The sequence below is a fragment of the Cavia porcellus genome, unplaced genomic scaffold (genome assembly GCF_034190915.1).
Source record: "Cavia porcellus strain 051 isolate PalLab524CR breed Dunkin Hartley unplaced genomic scaffold, mCavPor4.1 scaffold_12, whole genome shotgun sequence".
Lineage (NCBI taxonomy): Eukaryota > Metazoa > Chordata > Mammalia > Rodentia > Caviidae > Cavia > Cavia porcellus.
This window is the reverse complement of record NW_026947495.1, coordinates 2741251-2761555: the sequence shown is the minus strand read 5'-3', so window position 1 is coordinate 2761555 and position 20305 is coordinate 2741251. Positions and strand designations below refer to the sequence as shown.

The window sequence follows — 20305 nt, the reverse complement described above, 5'->3', positions numbered from 1 at the left end:
ACCGCTGCTCCATGGCTGCTCTGATCCCTCGATGAGCCTCGATATTCTGTGTTACTAACACACACTTAAGGAGAGACAGATCCTTGGATGACTACAGAAATGCAAGGCGTCTGGTGATAGGCAAAGTTTTCTAAATAACAAATCTGATTTCATTAGCAGCACAGATGGTCCCCACAGCACTTCTGGGAGAAGTAGGCAGAGAAATGGGGCCTTCCAGGAACCCAGCCTGCTTAACCAGAGCCCCATGCTCAGATTGGACCAGTACTGAAACCAGCATCTGCTGCTCCTACCCACAGCTTGTGACAGCAGATGGTCCCTGCAGCCTCCAGACCTCCAGATGAATGATCCAGTGGCTACCTGCCTTGAAACAAACCTTCCCACCCTTTCTGACCCCAGCAACCCCAGACATTACTGCACCCAAGCCTCTCCTCCAGGCTGAGCATCCTCAGCACACCCAGGTCTACGCCCTAGTCCTTATTCGCCCCTCAGATGACTCGTCTTGCACTTCTGCTCCCAACTCCTAGCTGGGACCCTTGTAATTCTGGGGTTGCATCTACTTCACTGTCTTTTCTGCTGCCTAAGCCAGACACTTCATACTCTTGTGCGGAATGCATAAGTGGCCCCTCCATCCTTTCCCCTGGACTAGAGATGGGATGGTCAAGAGGAAGGCGCCTGGAAAGAAGCACATGAGCTTCTCAATTTTTATATACAACTGCCTCAGAAATGGACTGGGAAAAAAAGAAATCAGCCACAACCTGGGGAGACTTGGGGAGGGGAGGGAAAAACTCCAAGAATCTCCCAGGCCCCTTTTGAGATGGTAAGAACAGTGCAACAGGAGAGGAGGGGCAGACTGGGTTCCAATCTTCCACTTACCTTAACTGCCAGGAAATGGCCCTTCTCCATCAGTCATTCTGACTTAATTAAGCCACAAGGCTCAAAGAGGCCACCAGCCCTTAAACCAATTGGCAAGGTGGGAAGCGAGGTCAGGGAGCATGGGCAGTAGGCACTGGAGACAAGATGCTACCCAGACCCTCCAGTACAGCGCCCACCCTAACCCAGAGCAGCTGCCATGTCTATGGGCGGCACCATGGCCCAGTGCATGGAGCCCTGCCTCTGGGGGACATGCCTGGGCTTCAGGGCATCACTTAATAGCTGTGGGATCAGCAGCAAGTTACTTGCCCTCTTCAGGCCTCAGTTTCCCCATTGGGAGAATAGAATAACAATGCCTGTCTACTAGGTCCCGGTGAGCAATAGGAGTGCCATTGTTATGTGCCTATGTGACTGAGAACCCGTGCATGTATGCACGCCCATGCACATATGTACCGGTTTAAGGACAAAGTATGACATTGTGTGAGCAGCTGCTAGGATCACCAGCCAGGCCCCTGGGTTTTTCCTACTGGGGTCCTGCCTGAGTCCGTCAGAGTGGGTGGCCACACCCCCCGAAGATCATCCAGCTCTGCTCCTGATGGCAGGTGGCGGCAGCCCACAGTTGCTCTTGGAACCTATGAGGGCTGTGAGGGTGGCAGCCCCAGGAAGGGGGCTACCAAGTAACAGGCACCATCTTCCTGGGCCACTGTGCCTGCTGCTCACCTGAGCACAGACAAAGTCACCAAGGACTGCGGGGTCAGCCCAAGGGGAGACAGTGCTTCTGCCCAAAGAGAAAGGGGGGCAGCCACCAGCCAAGGGGACTACAAACCCTTCCGTTAATAAATATCCATAATGAGAAGCAAAAGTGAGTCGCTGCACTGGGAATGTACATGGAGGAGCCAGAGGGCCTCTGGAGAACACCAGATGGTTGCCCTGAAGCAGGTCCAGACACGTCCAGTCCCCACTGCCTCACGCAGCCTCCAGACATGCCTTCTCCATCCGCATCCTTCTGCTACCAGCTCTGAGACACCTCTGCCCTGTGCCAGCTCATTCAAACACACTGAGCAGTGAACTAGCAAAACCAGGGTCTCATGGGGACCCCAAATCACAGCTGAGCCTCCTTAACTCCCGGGGACAGAGGAGCTCTCTTCTCTCTCCCTCAAGGAACAAAAGGGACCAGGAAGAGGTTCCCCAAACCTGCCTCTGATTAGCCACCCCTGAAACTTCCATCACGCTCAGTGTTCTGTGCATCTCCAGCTCTTCCCAGGGGCCCACATTCCCAGAACAGAGGCAGCAGGTCTCCCGCACCAGAGTCCTTCTGCCTGCCCCACTCCCTGCCCTGACCTCCCCAAACAAAGGTGCTTTTCTCCCGGCTCCTCAGGGTCACCACATTTTCGTCAGATCTGTGGTTGTTTTTTGTCTGCTCAGGCCCCTCTTGGCCTGCCCTCCCCAGGAACCCCTGTCCCCAGGAGACAAACTCCGTATTGTTTTTCATAGACCTAATAAATGACATCGCTCCCCACCTCCTGCCACCAACTCCTTGGCCCTCTCAGCCTTTCCTGTCTAAAGTCTTCCTTGTGCTACATGTACCCCTCCCCCAACCAAAGAACCAGAGCCTTTATATCATTGGTGGGGGGAAACCTACTTGTGCCAAATGTGCAACCCCATCAGATGGAGGCTCCACCTAGAGAAAGCCATTGTCTGTGATTCCGCCCAGCCCCTTCCTCTGGCTACCGTGCAAGCAGTAATTAACAGCACCAATGGTAAGACAGAAGGTCACTCCTAAGTCTTCCAGCACACATCTTTCATGAGCAAAAAAGCTCCTCCTCACCTCTTAAAGATGACAAAAAGGCAGGAAAGGGATCCAGCCACTCACAGACCGACATTTCTCCCCTATCAGGCCTGCCCTGGTGACAGGACCCTCCCCAGAAGGGCCTGCTCTCCAGAACTGTGTGCCTGCCCACAGGAACAAACAGAATGCAGGCTGGCACGTGGACCTCTCTGGCCTCGAGGGGTTCATTAGTTTGCAAAAGAATACTCAGAGTCTCTAGCTTCCGAAGTGAGAGACAGGCCCAAAGGACACAGCAGCCCCTGGAGCTCCACAGAGACCTGCTCTAAGCCCTGACCTTACATCCAGCCCCACCCACTCACCAAGCATCTGGAGGCCCTGAGCTGAAGTCCACCACACCTGACACTGTTACCCCAGATCCTAACCTGCCCTGCCTGCCCTGCTAAGGCTATAAGGGACAGAGGACCCTTCATATCCCCAGAGCCACCCCTACAAGAGTTCTGTGGGGTCAGGATGCCTCAAGGGCCAGGGCAAGAGAGACCTGAACCACAAGGAGATGTGTGAAGGACCAGAAGATGAGCCCATGTGCCTATCAAATATATCTGCACAGCCACACGCTTGCATTCCAGAGCATGCAACTGCTAAATCTTCTAGAGCCAGACACAAATGATTGTGGATATTCTCCTTAGGAAATAGAGAAGGAAAGAAAAGTAACTTCCATGATCATCTCACTAGGAAATAACAAAAACTGTAACTTAGACTGAGATCCCTCAATCTGGATCCAGTGCAACTCTCAGCCTCCTGCTGTGTCTGTCCAATCTATGTTGATGAACCTGAAACCTCTACATAATGCATAAAAGGTCCCTCAACGTGCGCCTGCCCAAGGCGAAGGTTTCGCAGAATGGTAAAGCTAAGGGAGTGAGCAGAGCACATCTGGAGAAGCAGCCACCTGCCAGGAGTGTCTGAGACAGGGAGGGTGTAGTAGGGACCCAACCCATCCCCACCCCATCTGCTGTGGGGCTCCTCTGGGGCATACTTTTCACCCTCATGCAAATGTCCCATAAGGATCATTCTCCAGCCCTTGGTTGGCAGGGGCTTCAGCACAGAAATGCTCAGGTTCTAGGTCCATTCCTAGAAAGTACTATAGATGCTGAGACCCATTCTCCATGTCCAAGGCAGGCTGCTGCTGTTTCTCCAGATCTGGTGTCCACCCTCCTGCAACATCTCCTCCCCACACACCAACCCAAGCCAAGAACTCTGGCTCCTCTGCTCTGCTCCCCACAAACTTTCCTCCCTGGCTTCCTCTCCTGTATGCAGCACCACAGGTCCCAACCTGTCCACACAACTGGAGGATGGAGTGCAGCTTCCTTCTCACATCACCCCCTCTAAGCCACATCCTAACCCCCCAAACCACCCTCTTCCCAAATCTCTGCTTTCAGACACCTGCACCAGCAGGGGATACCACGCCTTCTGAGACCAGGCCCTGCCTCTCCTGTAGGCTATAGGCAGGCAGAACCTCCAGGTTCTGCCACCTGCCAGAAGTAAGATTCCCAATGACATCTCTTCTCCACCCCTGCCCAGCAAGTGAGAATGACTCCAGCCCAGAGGTGGTTCCAGTTTGCAGCCCAAGCAGGAAGGATTGCAGTGCTCCAGTGGGACTGGGTGGGTTCAGCAGACAAAGGAGACCCTGAAGTCGTCCTTCTGCCCATTTGGTCTGAGCCTTGGCCACCCTTGCAGCTATCTGATGTGGACAAGGACTCTGAACTCAGCCATGAAGCCCTCTTGGAAAGACCTTTCTCCTCTACCTGACACTGTACCCAGACTGGCCTCTTCTCGGATGGGCAGGAAGGGCAGAGGCGGGCAGAGTGAATGCAGGCCCCATCCCTCCAGTACCTGCCCAACACATTTACACCAAGGTCAGGGCCCAACATGGCCTCCTGGGAGGAGAGGGTTGGGGCTGGGGCTTGGAACAGAGGGAAGGTGCCTTTGTTTGGACTCTGCCAGAGCTTCCAGGCACTGCCTGAACCTCAGGGGCCAATGCCCAGCCAGTGCCATATGAAGACACTAGAGATGGGCAGGAGGTCAGTGGACAAAACCAAACCCCAAACCAGCTGCCAGAAGGTATAGGCCCAGCAGTACCCTCAGTCTTCCTGTGATCTCTGTCCCCTCGGCCTCCATCCCATCCCACCCCCACAGCTGCCCTGGTCCCCTGACGAGGCCAGGCCTCCAGTCTGCAACAGAGACCAATGGGACAGAGCTGGAACCTCAAGAACTGCTGGGTCATATCAAGCATGTCACTTTCCCTCTCTAAACCTTGCATTACTGGTCTGTAAGACCAGCACTATCTCATCAAAGAAATCCTCTGATTAAATGAGATGCTGATACAACTCGTGGCTCTTAGTAGATATTCAACGAACATTCATCAATGCTCTTCTCTCACAAAGGACCAGTTTTACACAACTGAGTGAAACCCTTATGCTACTTGTGGTCAAGACCACTCCAGATGGTTACAACTATAACACATCCTGCCCATACATCCCAGGGGGCTGGGTGTAAACACACACACACACACACACACACACACACACACACACACACACACAGCCAAATTTATCCCCTAATGCTGAGCTTCCCCAAGTCTCTGAGACCACAAATCTTCTAAAACACAGACAGCTAGAGCCTGGTCCACTGAATTGTTATTTTCCTTAACTAAACAATGGAAGGAAGGAAGGAAGGAAGGAAGGAAGGAAGGAAGGAAGGAAGAAAGGTAGGAAGGAAGGAAGGAAGGAAGGAAGGAAGGAAGAGAGAGAGAAGGGAGGAAAGGAAGAAAGACAGACAGACAGACACCTAGGGATTTCTGCCTGGCAAACCTCAACCAACTTATACAAGAGCTTCTCAGCTACCTAAGAGAGGAGGGGGGAAGGAATCCAGGATCACTTACCTGATTGGAGCCTTGCAATCAACCACCCAAGCCAAGATTTCCCCTAAGACTCAAATGGTAAGATAATAGCCCATAATGCTCCGGTGCATGGATGCCAACACAGACCCCCTTCCTCTGTTTGCTCAGACCCCTGCGCTCCAGCACAAAGTCTTTATTGGTCTCCCTGCAGGGGTGAAAATAAAGGGGGTTTTGTCCTTCTCCTATCCCACCCCTCCCCACCAGGGCTGAGGGAGTTTATCTGACGCTGCAGCAGTCTTTGTAAACTGAGTGTCCCAGGATAAACGTTCCCTTAAGAGTCCCTTGGCCTGGGACAGAGGGACCCTCTCCAGAGGAGAATGGTGAGCTTGTTCCGATGGTCTTTTAATAGGGGGGCGGGGTGTCCCCAGGACAGGCCTCCAGTGCACTTACAGAAGGGTCTCTGTCCGGGGCTACAATGGAGGGAATTCTTAAAAACACGGATGCTAAAAGTGGGAAGGAATTTTTTTTTTCCCTGCAAGGGGAGGGGAGGGTTAGGGCGTGAAGGAGGAGGGAGAGCACAAGACTTCTCATTCCCAGAACAATCCGGGCTCTAACAAGGCATCACTATGCTTCAGAAGCCACTGAGTGGCAGCCCTCAGGCCGTCACCTCGAATCCTGCCCATCACCCTGTGTGCTCCCCAGCATCTGTCTGCTTCCAAATCCATAATGGAAAACCAGAAGCATCCACCTGCTAAAAACAGACTCATTCTTCCCTGAAGCCAGGAAGGGGGGAGGGGGGCGGCAGTGACCAACACTCTAAAGCCAGTTTAAGTCCTGAGCTCACCCTGGAAAGGGAGAAGCAGAGTGTTCCCCTTAGAGAACGCTGAATTAAGGCCTGACCTCCCAAGACTCAGGAGAAGGAGCCACTCACGCTTCTGATTTGCTTATTTTGGTACAAGGTCACATAACAAAAGACATCCCAAACTATCACAACTGATGTTTTATAAAGATTGCCCAGCAAGACTGCTCTCTATTTTTCTTTTGTTTATGTCTGAGCAAGCACAGTGCTTCTCCAAGAAGCCAAGGGGGCCACTGACCAGGCAAAAGCCGTTTACCTGGCAAGCACAGCCCAGAGTTTCTCCTTCTTTTCTTTGTTCCTCCAGACCATGAGCAGGGAGCAGTGAGGGAAACTGGCAGCCCGCTCTGTGCTACAACTAACAAAGGGACCAACTGGCTCCAAGGTGTACAAAAGGGAAACTGAGGACCCTGGGACAGCATGATGTGTCCACAGTCTTGAGGCAAATTACAAAGCTATGAGGAGGGGGGAAAAAAAGGCTCTGTGAATAAATGAAACAAAAACCAGGCACAGGGCACAGAAGAATGTAATTCTCAAGACCACCCTAAGCAAAAACCAGCGACACCCTCAGAAAGCAAGACCTGTGATTGCTTTTACCACAGAATGTGTTTGGCTTTCAGAGTCAGAGCCCAGTGACCCAGGCCCCTGTATAACCACAGCCATGCACCAGCCAAAGGGCAGAGCGGTGTGGGCCGTGTCTACCTGCCAAGTCTCCGTGTTTATATGAAGGCTTTACTGGGGATCAGGCCAGCTGCTCTGAAACCAGAGAGTGCACATTTATGATTATGTTGAAGAAAAAAGGAAAACCATCCGTGACGGCGATACAATCATGGCAGCATACACTACACAAGTTCAAGGAAGAGAAATACTCAGTAAAGAGCAAAACTTTGCAAAAATAGAGTTAGCACCCAATCCACTCGTTGGCAAGCTTATTCAAATACGATTTGGGCATCTACTGGGCAAGAATATTGGGTTCAACATCACGTCCAGTGCTAGTGCACTGGCTCTGCATTGGGAGTGCAGGGAGAGAAGGATGTGGTTCAGGAGAGAAGGAGAAGCTATTGAGACACAGGGAAAAGCAAGCTGCAACAGGCTTGTTCAAGATCCCAGGATGTTCCAGATCCCAGAGCACCCCACCTGACCCGCTCTCACACACTTCATCCTGCCTGCCCATCGAGCCAACAGAATTCTGGACTTGGAACTTCTCAAATTTCCCTTAGACATTTTCAAAAGTGTGCCCACCATCTTCACATAAGTCATCTCATTTAAGCCCAAAGGAAACCACAGCCCAAAGTCTGTATTTCCAAGGGAAAAAACTAAAAGGGAACTGGACTTCCTTGAAAAAGGAAACTTTCCTCCCTAATTCAACCCAGCAACATCAGAGCAAAGATGCAAAGGCCAGGCTGATACAGTCACTGAGCCTGGTTTTTAGGACTGCATAGAATTTAAATCAAAAAGAGGAGAAGAACAATAGGAGAAAGGAGAAGGTAAGACTCTGTGTACACAGTCCAGTGAATGAGGAATACCCTCCCACCCTCCAACCCTAAGGTCACCAGGGGCTCCATTCGCCGCCCTTCCAGTCCTGTCAGCTAGAAGATTCTTCATGCAGAAAACACAGCCTGTGGCGTCTGTGGGAGCGCAGCTCACACAGGGCAAGGATTTCTCCCAGGCCCCCATCCCATCCAAAGGCATTGGTCAGCATGGGGCAGCTCCCCACAAACCCAGACATAGCATCAGAAGAGCCAGCCTAGCAGTGGATCCACTCTGAAAGCTCAACTTGAAATCAGAGAGTAAAAAGTGGTACACACACAGCACTGTCCATGTCAGCTGAGAATCAGGGTCTCAACACCACACTTCCTTGGTGACACATCAGTCTGCTTTACAGTCCCACTGCGTATGTACCCAAACCTCGCAACCTCTTTTATGGAGGATACTGGAACACCCCTCTTAACCTTACAGTTGTGACTCTAAGTGCCAAGGGTCACAGGAGAGGTAATATGTGATACAAATTCAACTATGTGTGCTTTGGCTTCAGCAACCATGATATTCTAAGAAGGAACACTGATGTTGATGCATATTTTGGGAATGGGCCTAAGAAAACTGGCCAGCACTGCGGAGAAATGTGCTTGCAGACAGCCCTGCATCTACACCTGGATTTGGACTCTGTCACTTGCTGTTAGCAAATTTCAGCAATTACCAACAGCTCTCCAGATCAGACTTTGCATTCCTAGAGAGAATTCAAGGGCAGCACACAGAAGTAGAACTAGCAGGGAAGTACTGAACCTAAGAAGCCATTAATGAGAGTTTCTCATGGGTGAGACTCCAGCAAATGAGCACTTTAATCAGTTCTGGCACTAAGTAACACAGACTACATCGTCTCACCTGCAGAGCAGAAGAGAGAAGTCAGGGTCTAGTTCCACTCCTAAAAGGATGTGTGGCTCCCCTCTTCCTGGAGAGGGTGGACGCCATTTTAAAGCTGTCAGTGGTTTACTGGCTGAGGGAGATAAAGGGCCCATCACAGAAACATGATGAAACTCATTTGATCTGTGACTTCTAATACTTTCCCAAGGAAACTGGGACACCAGCATGCAGCAAGAAGTTAAACGGATGCAGTCAAGATACAACTTGTGAGCAAATCAACAAATTCTGGCCTCGCCACTCACCACCAGGGTGACTTTGAACAAGTAATGAAACCTTCAAGATCCTGAAATTTCCCATCTGGAAAATGGGGTGACACCAACCACAGGGGTCAACACTTCCTGAGACATCTAACGCCTTTAATGCATCAAGCTTAAGCTGAAACCATCCAACACCATGAGAGTGAGATGTTTTTCTCCAGCGATGGCAAAAGAGGACAGGTGGCAGCACCTGTCAGGGCAACATGGCTTAACACAACCTATGAGCATGAGTCACTGCTGCTCAAACAAGACCTACCTGTGTAGTGGACAAAGCAAGCAATATTGGGTCCCCCACCTTCAACCCAGCAGCCGGGAGATCAAAGCAGTCTCTCTCACATGGAGCAACCAGAAGATCTCCTTCCCAGCTGGCACATGGATGTGTGAACACAAAAGAGCCATCTAAATAAATCCACTTGTGCAGTTGGGCTTGGACAGGGCTGGGTTTTGCTTCCCTGGGTTCTCAGCATTTCCCTGAGCTGTCAAATACAGGAGCCCAGTAAAGTCTGTATAAACCCATTACCCCCGGTTTCTGTCACTGGGCTTTTCAAACCAGACAAAGAACAAATTTACAAAATGCATTTGCCTTTCTTTGAAGAAATACCAGGTAAGATGCCACTCCAAGCATCAATTTGCTATTCCAGTGACAACTCTTTTGTGCACCTGAACAAGAATCTAATCACAGGCAATCAACTGCAAAGCTGGATTTTGCAACTTAAGCTGCCAGCTGCTTAATGGGGCAAGATGAGGTCTTCATGCAAAAACACATTCCCAGTTTCAATCAGCAGGGGAAGATACTGTCGGGATACTGTCGAGGTTCACTCATTCATGAGCTTTGAGAATTAGCATGTTTCTGGTACTCTTCCAAATACCATGTATGCAAAAAAGAACACAACTCATTCCCTGTGCCCAAAGCACACATTCTGGTGGATCTTCCAACAGTCCAATTAATTCTCAGAAAGTGTGACACACTGGTGATGGCACCTCTCTATGTGTACCTCTGCTTTCCCAGGGTCCTCGTTTCCATTTTCAGAATCTTAATGGCTCTGGGGAAGCAAACCATCTCCACCTGGAGTGCCAAGTGTGACACATGCAAACATAGAGAAGCCAGGAAATGTACCCGTCTCCTGACCACAGGTGAGGTTCAGGAGTGGAGGACAGCTGGCAGGAATGCTAGCACAAAGCCCCTGCAGAGGCAAAAAGACTGCAAACAAACACTGCTGTCTGTCTGTCTCCCAAAGGAAGCAAACTTCGGATGAAGAGGAGAGGATAAAACGAACTGGAGAAAAACACAACAAATCATGCCCCCAAAAGTACAACCCTCAGACTTCTCAATCAGATTGAACAACCAAAACAGTCCCTTGTTTAAGCTGTGAGAGCTAGTATGTCTGCAGTCTGTCACTAAAAATCACCAACCTAGTCAGTCCCTCCCTTTCACAGATGGATATCTGAGCCCACAGAGGCCAGTAATACATCCAGTCATACAAAGTGATGTGACTAGGGTGGGACAGACCCCCAATCTTGAATCATGACTCCACCTGCAAAGCTGGAGACATTGGGAATGCTACTGAAGCCCCTGAGCCTCCCATGCAGGAGAGGACAATGACAACATCCCAAGTGGCAAAGATTAAGTGAAATGAAAATTCTGGAAGCACCAAAAATTAGCTCTCTTCTTCCCTGTAGAACTCCATTGAATGGAAAGGCTGATCACTGGACCCTCATAAAGGGACAGAGAGAAGGATGTGAGCCAGGTTATGACAATGGGGACAAGGGAAGTCTGTAGGGGCCAGTATGACTGATGAACCATGAACACAGCCACACACATCTTTCCTAGATGACAATGGCAGAGAGAAAGGGTTTGTCAGAGAAGAAATGAGCTGGTCCCATCACAATAGGGGGGCAGGGGATTCAGAGGCAACGCTGAAAGTGGCAAGGAAAGCTATCCCAAGAAAAGCTGAGCAACCTGGTGCCAGGGCAGAATGAGGAGGCAGGACTGTCTCACTTCTGGTTAACCACGCTCCTGGTTTCCACTTAGAAATTTAATTAAACCCCAAACACCTGAATTGCCCAGCCAGCTTACCAATGACCACAAATTTCCTGAGATTCTGAAGTATCTCCCTTGATAAAACCCAGGGACCCCTAAACAAGTCTAAAGCCAAAATAGGAGGGGGTCACAAGCAGAGGTCATCATGGGAGGGGTCCCGGCAGGCATCCCTTTTCTCCAGAGAGGAAAGCCTCACTGGGTAACCCCATGCTGTAAGGTTAAACTGCTGAAACAACAGCTTTCTTCTTGCTGCTGAATTTTTTTTAGATCAAAAAGCAATATGATGAATAAAAATGGAAAAGAGCCAGATTTATGGGACTCCCAGGGCACAAGTCCACTTTCCTCTCCCACAAGTGCGGAAGGGCAAAGAAGCTGTGAGAACCATGCGAACGCAAACACCAGCTGTCCCCAGGCCAAGAAAACCTACCGCAAATGCCCAGTCTGCCCAAAGGCCCCAACTGTGCCACAGAACCGCCTGGGCCTCAGCCAGAAAACCTGAAAAAGGAAGCGATCGCCTTACCCCAAGCCACAACCCTGATTCTCCGGAGAGCCCCAAAGAAATCTGACATCCACCCCTGGGCTCAAAAGGGCATCCCTTAAGCCAGTGGACTGTGCAGAAGAGTGTACTCTAATAAAAAACAAAAACAAATTACCCATTATCAGAATAGCTCATAGATGAAATTTTGGCCCTGCAGGACAAGTGGGCAGGAAGGATTCATCCCAGAGTTTTTTCAAAGAAGGAATCCAGTCTGCATCCTTCATGCTTCCTTTTTCCACACCAGCACTTACGGAATAACAATTTTCGCAGTGTTTGCAAACTAGGAGCTAGGGTCTGCAGAGAAGCTCTGTAAGGCCAGTGTCTGCACACCTGGCTTCACTCATCTGTGCCTCAAAGTCCTCCCCCATAAAGTGGGGGAAGACACCTGATTATTCCATCAGGGTGAGGATAAAATCAGACAGGGTATGAGCACAAACTCCAGTTTAAATAATCAGGACCTTAGGGACATGTTAAGTCACCAGATTTCATAATTTTAAAAGAATTACTGCATCCACATAAACTCTGCTGTTCCTTGGTTCCCTGGGCACTGAACTGTCAGTGGAGATTGGTTTCTCAAAGCAAAAAGCACCTCACATTCCGTAGGGCAGAAGGAAGGAAAGGGGGGAGGGGAAAGAGGGAAAAAGAAAGGAAGGCAAAAGAAAAGGGAAAGGAAAGAACAAATATTAACAAGAAATTAGAACCTTTGTGCACTACTGGTAGGAATTTAAAATGGTGTAGCTTCTGGGAAAGACAATTCGGTGATCCTTTGAAAAAAATCAAACTCAGAATTACCATAAGATCCAGTAATTCCACCTCAGATTTTATACCCAATGGCACCAATACCAGGGACATGAGCAGATAGATATTTACACACCTATATTCGTAACATTATTCACAAATGGCCAAAAGGTGGAGGCCACCCAAATGCCCAAAGGATGGATGAATAAACGAAATGTGATACTACCCATGTTGGGATAAAATTCCGCCTTAAAAACACAGGGAATTCCGACACATGGTACAATATGAATGAACCCCGAGGGTATTACACTAGGGGAAATAAGGCAGACATGAAAGACAGCTCCTGCGTGATCCCACTTGCATGAGGTTCCTAGAATAGTCAAATCATAGAGACAAAAAACAGAAGCGTGGGTGCCTGGGCTGAAGGAGGAGAGACTGGGAGTTGAGTGTTTTTTTAACCAAGACAGTTTCAGTTTGGAAGATGAAAGAGTTCTGAAGATGGGTAGCAGTGATGGTTACACAACAGTGTGAATGTACACAGTGCAGCCAGAAGTGCCCACTGAAGAACGGTTAACATGGCAAAGCTGATGGGCATATTTTATCACAATCACGTTCTTAATCTGGTTAAGGGAGGAAGAAACATTAACTGTCAACGAAAGCTCCCGAGTGAAGAAGTTGCTCCCAAAGACCAGCCTTTCAGACACCTACATCTCTAGGCATTAGCACAGCAGAACCATGCACCCAAAGAGATTGCTCTATCTTTAAGTTGGCTTCCAACTGGCTCCAAAGACCACAAGGGATCACAAACAGAAGAATCAGAGGAGTTTCACTGATGCCTACAAATGCACCCAGTGAGCGTTCAGTATCTGCCAAACTAAGACAGGCAAGGGACTGGAAATTCATCTCTAATTAGGGAAAGGAGATACTCCATGGACTTGCTCTGACAGCTTGCCCTGAAACTGCTGTCCCTCCCAGCCTGTCCTACATTAGGTTTGTCAGTCTGGTGAAAGCAAAAGAAATTACTAAAATGAAACGAAATCAAGGGTGTACTTTTTAGTAAAAAGAAACTGATCTAAAAGCTATTAAGATGAGACCCTTGTCAACAGCCGCTTCCAGACGATGGAAAACGATGGGGTAGGGAGCACTCACAATACCGGGGTCTGATGGATGTCTCAAGCTTCAGACCAGCAGACCAGGGCCACAGTGCCAACCCAAATGCTCCCTCTTCTGTTGAACCACACACACAAGCACACCTGGTTTCAAGACTTCTGTGCAAAAGCCTGTACCAACAAACCAAATATGGGAGGAGGTGATGAGTCATGCTACAGAAAGAATTCTTGGACAAAAACTTGCTACTTCAGCATTCTTTCAGGTTACATGATTCCTCCAGGCCTTTTGGAGATCAGGTAATCAACCAAGATTGGCTTTGTATGAAAAAAAGACTCTTTTTTTTTCCAGCGCAAAATTAGTCTGTAAAGCAAGGGAGCCCAAATGATTTCCAATGGGCATCTTTAGCCAATGGCACAGCTGAAAGGAGGGAACGCGAGCAGGGTTATTCCCGTCCTTCTATGCAGTGAGCTGCCTGCCTCCATCAGCTGAGAAGGGGGTGCTCGATCTGTGCGGAAGATCACACCTGCTCCATGATAACAGTGACATCATCTAGAAAGATAGTGGCCACCAACAAAAAAGCTATAGTGGTCTGCTTGGGCATATCAGCCAATGTACTGCTAAGGGACATCTTCCAAGTACCCAGGAACCTCAAGATCTTAATGTGAAAGACAGCAGATCTGACTTATTTCTATAACCTAGAAATGCAGTCCCTCTGTTACTCACCCAAGTTGAAGCTATTGCTGCCAACCTTCCTGCTGTAGCTTTACCAAAGAGAAATGATACCTGATTTCAAGATGTCTCTGTAAAAACCAGTACCAACAAGTCACAAAAGTACAAGCAGAAGCTAGAAAGGTTTCCTAGATGATAAAGCTTTATGGCTAGGTAAGCTCCATTCAAGCCTTTCCTGGCCAAGAGTCATTCAGTGAATGCCCTGCTTCTTACCATGACCACCTCTATCAGAATGGTCTGGGAGGCATGGCAAAAATGCAGGTTCCGGGCAGTTCCAGCAGTAGAACCTCTGTAGCTTGAGGAGAAAGGTTAAACTCATTCATTTGTAACGAGCTGTACAAGCGATTCATTCTCACCAAGCTACAATCCTCTGAAAGCACACTGGAGGAACAGGGAAGCCATCTTAAAGCAATAGGTCCATCTGATCTGGGACACACTCCAGCATCTGGGAAAGGAAGACTCACGGGGAGCTGCTGAGAGGAACAGGGCAGGTGTAGACCACGACCCGGTCCAGAACTGTTTAGTCACATCTCCAGCGCCACGCGTGCTTCCTGTTACAGTCCTTGCTAAGCGTGCTAGCTATAGAAAACGCCTGTGCTGCAAGAGAGAGCAAGAGAAATGCATGTTTTTCCACTTAAAAGCTACAGCAGGAAGGTTGGAAGTGCTCAGAGAGAGGGAAAAAATATCCAAGTCTTAAGCTATCAGGTGCTAACAGTCACAGAAGTCACCTGGACAACAGAAGCACGTGTTGTTGGGATTTAAGCAACTTCAAAACTTGTTCGCTCGAAACAGACATTGCCTGCAGTATGGGTAGGCACTCCTCTACACGGGAAAGCAAGATTATGCCCCTGATAGCCTAAATCTGTCTGGGAGCCAGCGCTCTAAGACTCCTGTAGTACAGCACCTTTGGGTAAGCCAGGAAGGCTTCCTGAAGGAAAAGAAATAGTCTGTGGTTGAGTAAGCTTTATGAGGGAAAAGGCTCAATTTAGCTGTCTGAAAATCAGTTGTTCTTGGTGTTCCTCCATGCTCACAGCCACTGTCACGCAAAGGCCCTGCACCAGCCTCTGTCCACATGGGTTCTTCTCCAAACCCCTTTAGGCTGGCCCTCCCCAGCCCAAACCCTTCAACCCTCAGAAGACAAATTCCTTAAAGACAAGAGGACTCACTTTCCTGCTCAAAGTGACCTGACATCCCCTGGAGGCAAGAACAGGGGCTTAACCCTTTAGTTCCACCCAGGTGCCCGGGAAATGTGGCCTCAGCTGGGCATGCGTGCTGAGCACCCAACATGCGTGCCACTCCTGGGTGTGAGTCAGCCACTCAGGAGCTGCACCCTGTACCCGTCAACCTCAGAGTCAGTTGCTCAGCAGTTGCTCTCACGCACACCGGATGTCATCCATCTACTGGCCCTCCAGAGACATGTTGGGACAGATTGGTAACAACCCAGTTTTTACTCAACCCTACATACTAATGGAGCTTTGGGGAGAAAGCAGGGGGACACAGAGACAGGCTCCCACTTAACAGCCAGGGCCCCTCCAAACCCTGAGGCTCTGTCCAGCCTCCATGGCAAAGATACAGGACTCAGGATGGGCCGAGAAGGCCTGGGGAGGAATCGGGACGTAACTTCTCAATTTGGGCCTTGGGACACAAGCACCCACTGGGCTCCTCTCAGTTCCCACTTTCACAAGACAACACTGCAAGACCCAGGTTTCGATCCTGGGCCAGAAAGGGTCATTAGTGGAACACCTGAAGGGATCTCCACCAGCCTACAGGTGAGTCTTAAGTGCCATGTCCACATTCAAGTCCTGGGTCTTACTGTCACTCCATGAATGTGTCCTGTGTTAATGTGTGAAGAGGATGAGTAAAGGACACAGAGGGACTCTGGGTACTGTTTGTGCAACTTCCCATAAATCTGGATTTATATCAAAATCAAAGTTAATTTTTAAGAAAAGACAGCATTTTTAATCCGGTTGCCTGATAAACCCAATCTACATTATTACTAAATTAGTCAAAATCCTGAAGACAATTTGTAAGTAATGTTAACAATGTCACTCAACTCTCAGCGCAGGAGAAACAGAACAGAACCACACTCTCCATACACTCAGTGACCATTTGTCCTGTACCTGCATCCCCTCTCTAACACGCAGGACCATGGCATGGGGTCCTCTGCTACAAGTCCACTCGGCAATGTGCATCAAGGTTTTGCTTGGACTTTTTTTAGACTGACTCTGATTTAGAACAAAGGTGGTTGTTTCTGGGAATTTTCCACAGTCTGTCCCAGACAAATCCTTATATATAAAAGGACTCAATACTTTCTGTACTTTTGAGGGTAAAAGTTTGCAAATACCTTGGCATGCAACAACAGGGGAATTACCAAGCAAACTGTGATTCCATGCCTGCAGTGGAACACAGCATTACAGACACATTACACTAAGGAAACCTTCAAAGACAAGGAAAAAAGTGAGCAGAAAACATAGTTACATGTGTTGTGGGATTTCATCACTGAGGAATTGCCAGTATTACTGTGGGAACTGGATGTCTTCCTGCCTTTCACACCTTCTTATAAAACAGAGTTTTCTATAAGAGAGAGAGGAAGAATGGCTGGATAGGATGGGGAGGTGGTGGCAGGGTCACTGGTCAACAGAACAGTGTCCACAGTCTTCTAGCATGTGAAGCGGAGCTGAGAACTGCACAGGGCAAGGCTGGGCCACAGGGACAGAGCTGCACCAGCCTGAGTAGTTCTGTTGATTCAGGGATGGGGACCAGAGGCAGCCTCTGGGGGAAGGGCCATACCAACCAGCTCACCTTTTCTTCTTCCCTTTCCTCCTGGCTTTCTTCCTCCCTGAGCAGGTGCTCACTTGGGGGAAATGGAACCTTGAGCACTTGACTGAGACAACCCAAGACCAATTCTAGCGTTCTACGTAGGAGGGATGGAAACCGAATCACCAGGGGCAGGTTCCAAACCTACAGGTTGCCGATGGGGTTAGACTGGGGACTATGTTTGGGAAGGGATCCCATGACTGAGAAAGAGTCCCTACCAATCATCTTCAGATCAAAAAGTACTGGAATGCAAGACAAGTGCCAAGAAGAGATAAGGTAAAAGAGGATTTTGGTGGACACCTGTCCGTCCAGGGTGAAGTTGCTCCCTCATTCATTCCACAAACATCTAGTTCGTGTCTACGCAGTGGCCGGGCAAACACAAAAGAACGGTAAATAAGAAAGTGTGGATGGATACACAAGGGGTTTGCTTCCCATTCAGGACCCAAGACCGAAGTCCCCTGCCACACTGGCCAAGAAACCTCTTCCATGAGTGAGGTGCCATGAGTGAGGTGCCAGAGTGACAGGAGGCCAGCGACAGGAAACTGACTTCTGCCGTCTGGCTCCCGTTTAAGAAACTTGCCCACAATCCGCCAAAAGCATCCCGCGCATCCCGACGGTGTCGCTTTATTGCACTGAATGCAGTTAAACCATTCAACAAACACCTCCACCTCTCCTATCCCCAATTACTGGCCACCAAATTTCCAAGCGCTGCGCCCCAGTGGCACCCTGGAGCTCAGGGGACACAGCAGCTACGGGAGCAGCACCGCTCTGCTTCCAAAGTAACGGGTTGTGAAGGCCGACCCGCGACGAGGCAAGCGCTGGACTCTGCGGGCAAGCAAGCGTGCCGGGCGCTTTTCTGGGCTCAGCTTCGGTCCCGTGGGGCATACGGTGGGTGGGCTGCGCAGGAGGCTGCGCGCGCACTGGATGGGGCGGTCGTTGCCCACTGCCACCTGGGCGAGTAAGCTCCACCTGGAGGCAGAAGCGCGCCTAAAATGACCCCTGGAAAGTGGCAACGCTGAGAACGAAAATTCTAAGCCTGAACCCCGAGGCCTTCGAAAAACGACATAGAGAAGGCAAAAATTGAAAAGGCAAAGCGAACTGTCTCCTCTGAAGCACAGGGAAACTTACCTCCAGGTCAGCACCCGGCTGCTAGGTGGAACGAATCAGTCCATGGATGGAGATGAGGCGGTGGTCTTCAAACCCAGCAGCTACACCAAGTAATCCACGTTAGGAGGTCCGGCGACCCCCGCCCTTTCCCTGCCTTGGGTCCACGACCCATGCGCCGCCAGCTCTCGCCTCGGCGCCGCGAACCCGCGTAGGTGGCAGGAGGGCGGGCGGGGCTCCCGGGCGGCGGCGGCACAGTCCCCAGAATGGGCGCGCGCCACCGGACCTCTCCGAGCGCACCCCGACCGGCCACGGCTCCCCGCCTTTCTCCGCTGCACATCCTCGCCGTGAGCCCACAGTCCGCTCCGGGGAAACCCAGGAACGCGCCGAAAGCAAATCCTCTTTCCACAGGGGATTTGTGGATCCGCGGGGCCCGGATGGCTTACGGTGCACACCGGCGGGGCACAAGAGTAGCCAAGGAGAAGAGCGGGGCGGCAGATGCCAGCCGCGGTGGCCGTGTCTTTGCTCCCAGAGCCACCGCTGCCACACGCGCCCTGCCGCCTCCCGCTCTGCTCACGCCAGGGCCATGCCGCCCCTTTATACCCGGCGGAGCGCGGCGGGGCGGGGCGCCGAGGACTCCGAACGGCTTCCTGGGAGTCGTAGTTCTGCCTTCGGACACCGGAGCCAGGAGAGATGGCTGGGCTTTGCAAACAACAGCGTCGGCACTTGGAAGATGTGATTCCAGTCCCACCTGCGGGACTTTGTGCATTGGGAAGGTCACACTAGCCCCCTACCTGCCGCCCGGTACGACACATCGGGTGTTGCCTTGGAGCCGAAGTTGTATCCTCACGCGGATAGGGCAGGTTAATGTCTGCTCTATAATGCCCAGAGGTCCAAGAGGCTTTGGCCTGATCCCAACCTCTTTATATGAACTGCTGTCCTTTCCTTATCTTTAAGAGCTAAGTACACTTGCCTTCAAGACATCTTTCCACAGAACATGAGACCATCCTAAATCAAAATCCTGGCACTGCCACTGCCTTCACTCCATCTTTGGTTTCTGTGGGTATCTTGTCCTTTATTTCACACCTGCCACCAAATGCCTGCAGACACAGCAGCCCAAATGGATGCCCTCCCTCCCTCTAGCAGCACATGGTCTAGTGAGAGGAGGACATTGCCCAGGGCTTCAGCGTGGCTGTGCGGGGTGCCTTCCTGAGCCAGGCCTAACCCTGCAGAGGGAGAAATAATCCTGCCCAGGTGTGTGTCAGCTGAAACAAGCCTTTCCTCCTTTAACTTTGAGCATCAGGAATTTTGTCTCAACAACAAGGAAAGTAGCTAAGATATAGGGAAAAGTAGCTAAGAATATATTTACTATCTTTGCAATGTTCTGTAAATCTATTCCAAAAATGAAATGTTGCTTTAAAGGCTAAAAATATACATGCAGTAGTAAAACAATTACAATGTTAACTCTTGTCATTAAATTTTCAAATTTTAGTAGTAGGTTCATGACTCCATTTCTGGTTGGTTTTTTCTAACTTTGTACTTGATTATCTGTTTTAATTCTACACTTTTTATGAGACAGAGTCTTACTCTGTAGTCCAAGCTAGCCTGAAACAAGCTCAAACTCATGATTCTCCTGCTTCAGCCTCCAGAGTGCTGGCCTTAGAAGCAGGTACCATCACATCTGGCTTCTAGTACATTCCTCATACTAAGGTATTAGTATTCAGAAAGACACTTTATCCACTTTGTATTATTCAAGAGTTTTTAGATATTCTTGGACCTCTCCATCTACATATTAAATTTAAAATTAGCATAATAAGTTCAGCTAAAAATGAAAGTGAAGGAAAAATACTTCCCAAAGTTCCTCAGTACAAGGAATTAACTACATATAAGCCTAACAGTCTGACATCCTACATTTTAACATTAATTAACATTTTCTTCCTCATTTCCTGGGCTCCCCAACAACCTCGCTGGGCACCAGGCAGCCTGAAATACTTGCTGTTTTCAACCTGACTTCAGATTTTTCTCCCACCCATTGTGGCTCCCCGGGTGTCCTCTACCAGAACACTCTTCTACCTGTGGAGTTTTGTAGCATCTTCTTACCTGCTTTTCACATCCCACCTCACCTGTGAAGTCTTCCCA

At 49.7% G+C, this 20305-nt stretch overlaps 1 long non-coding RNA gene across 2 annotated transcripts in view; it reads right to left on the bottom strand.

The window, feature by feature from the left end:
* LOC106025453 (uncharacterized) overlaps positions 1-19611 on the bottom strand; it is a 148938-nt gene extending 129327 nt beyond the window's left edge. Inside the window, exon 1 of one of the 2 annotated variants that reach the window (XR_010050733.1) lies at positions 18191-19611. This is a non-coding gene — a long non-coding RNA (uncharacterized LOC106025453). Of the gene's footprint in view, positions 1-5597; positions 7939-18190 lie in introns of those variants that run through there. The other variant, XR_010050734.1, reaches the window with a different exon arrangement.
* Between the last annotated feature and the right edge of the window lie 694 nt (positions 19612-20305).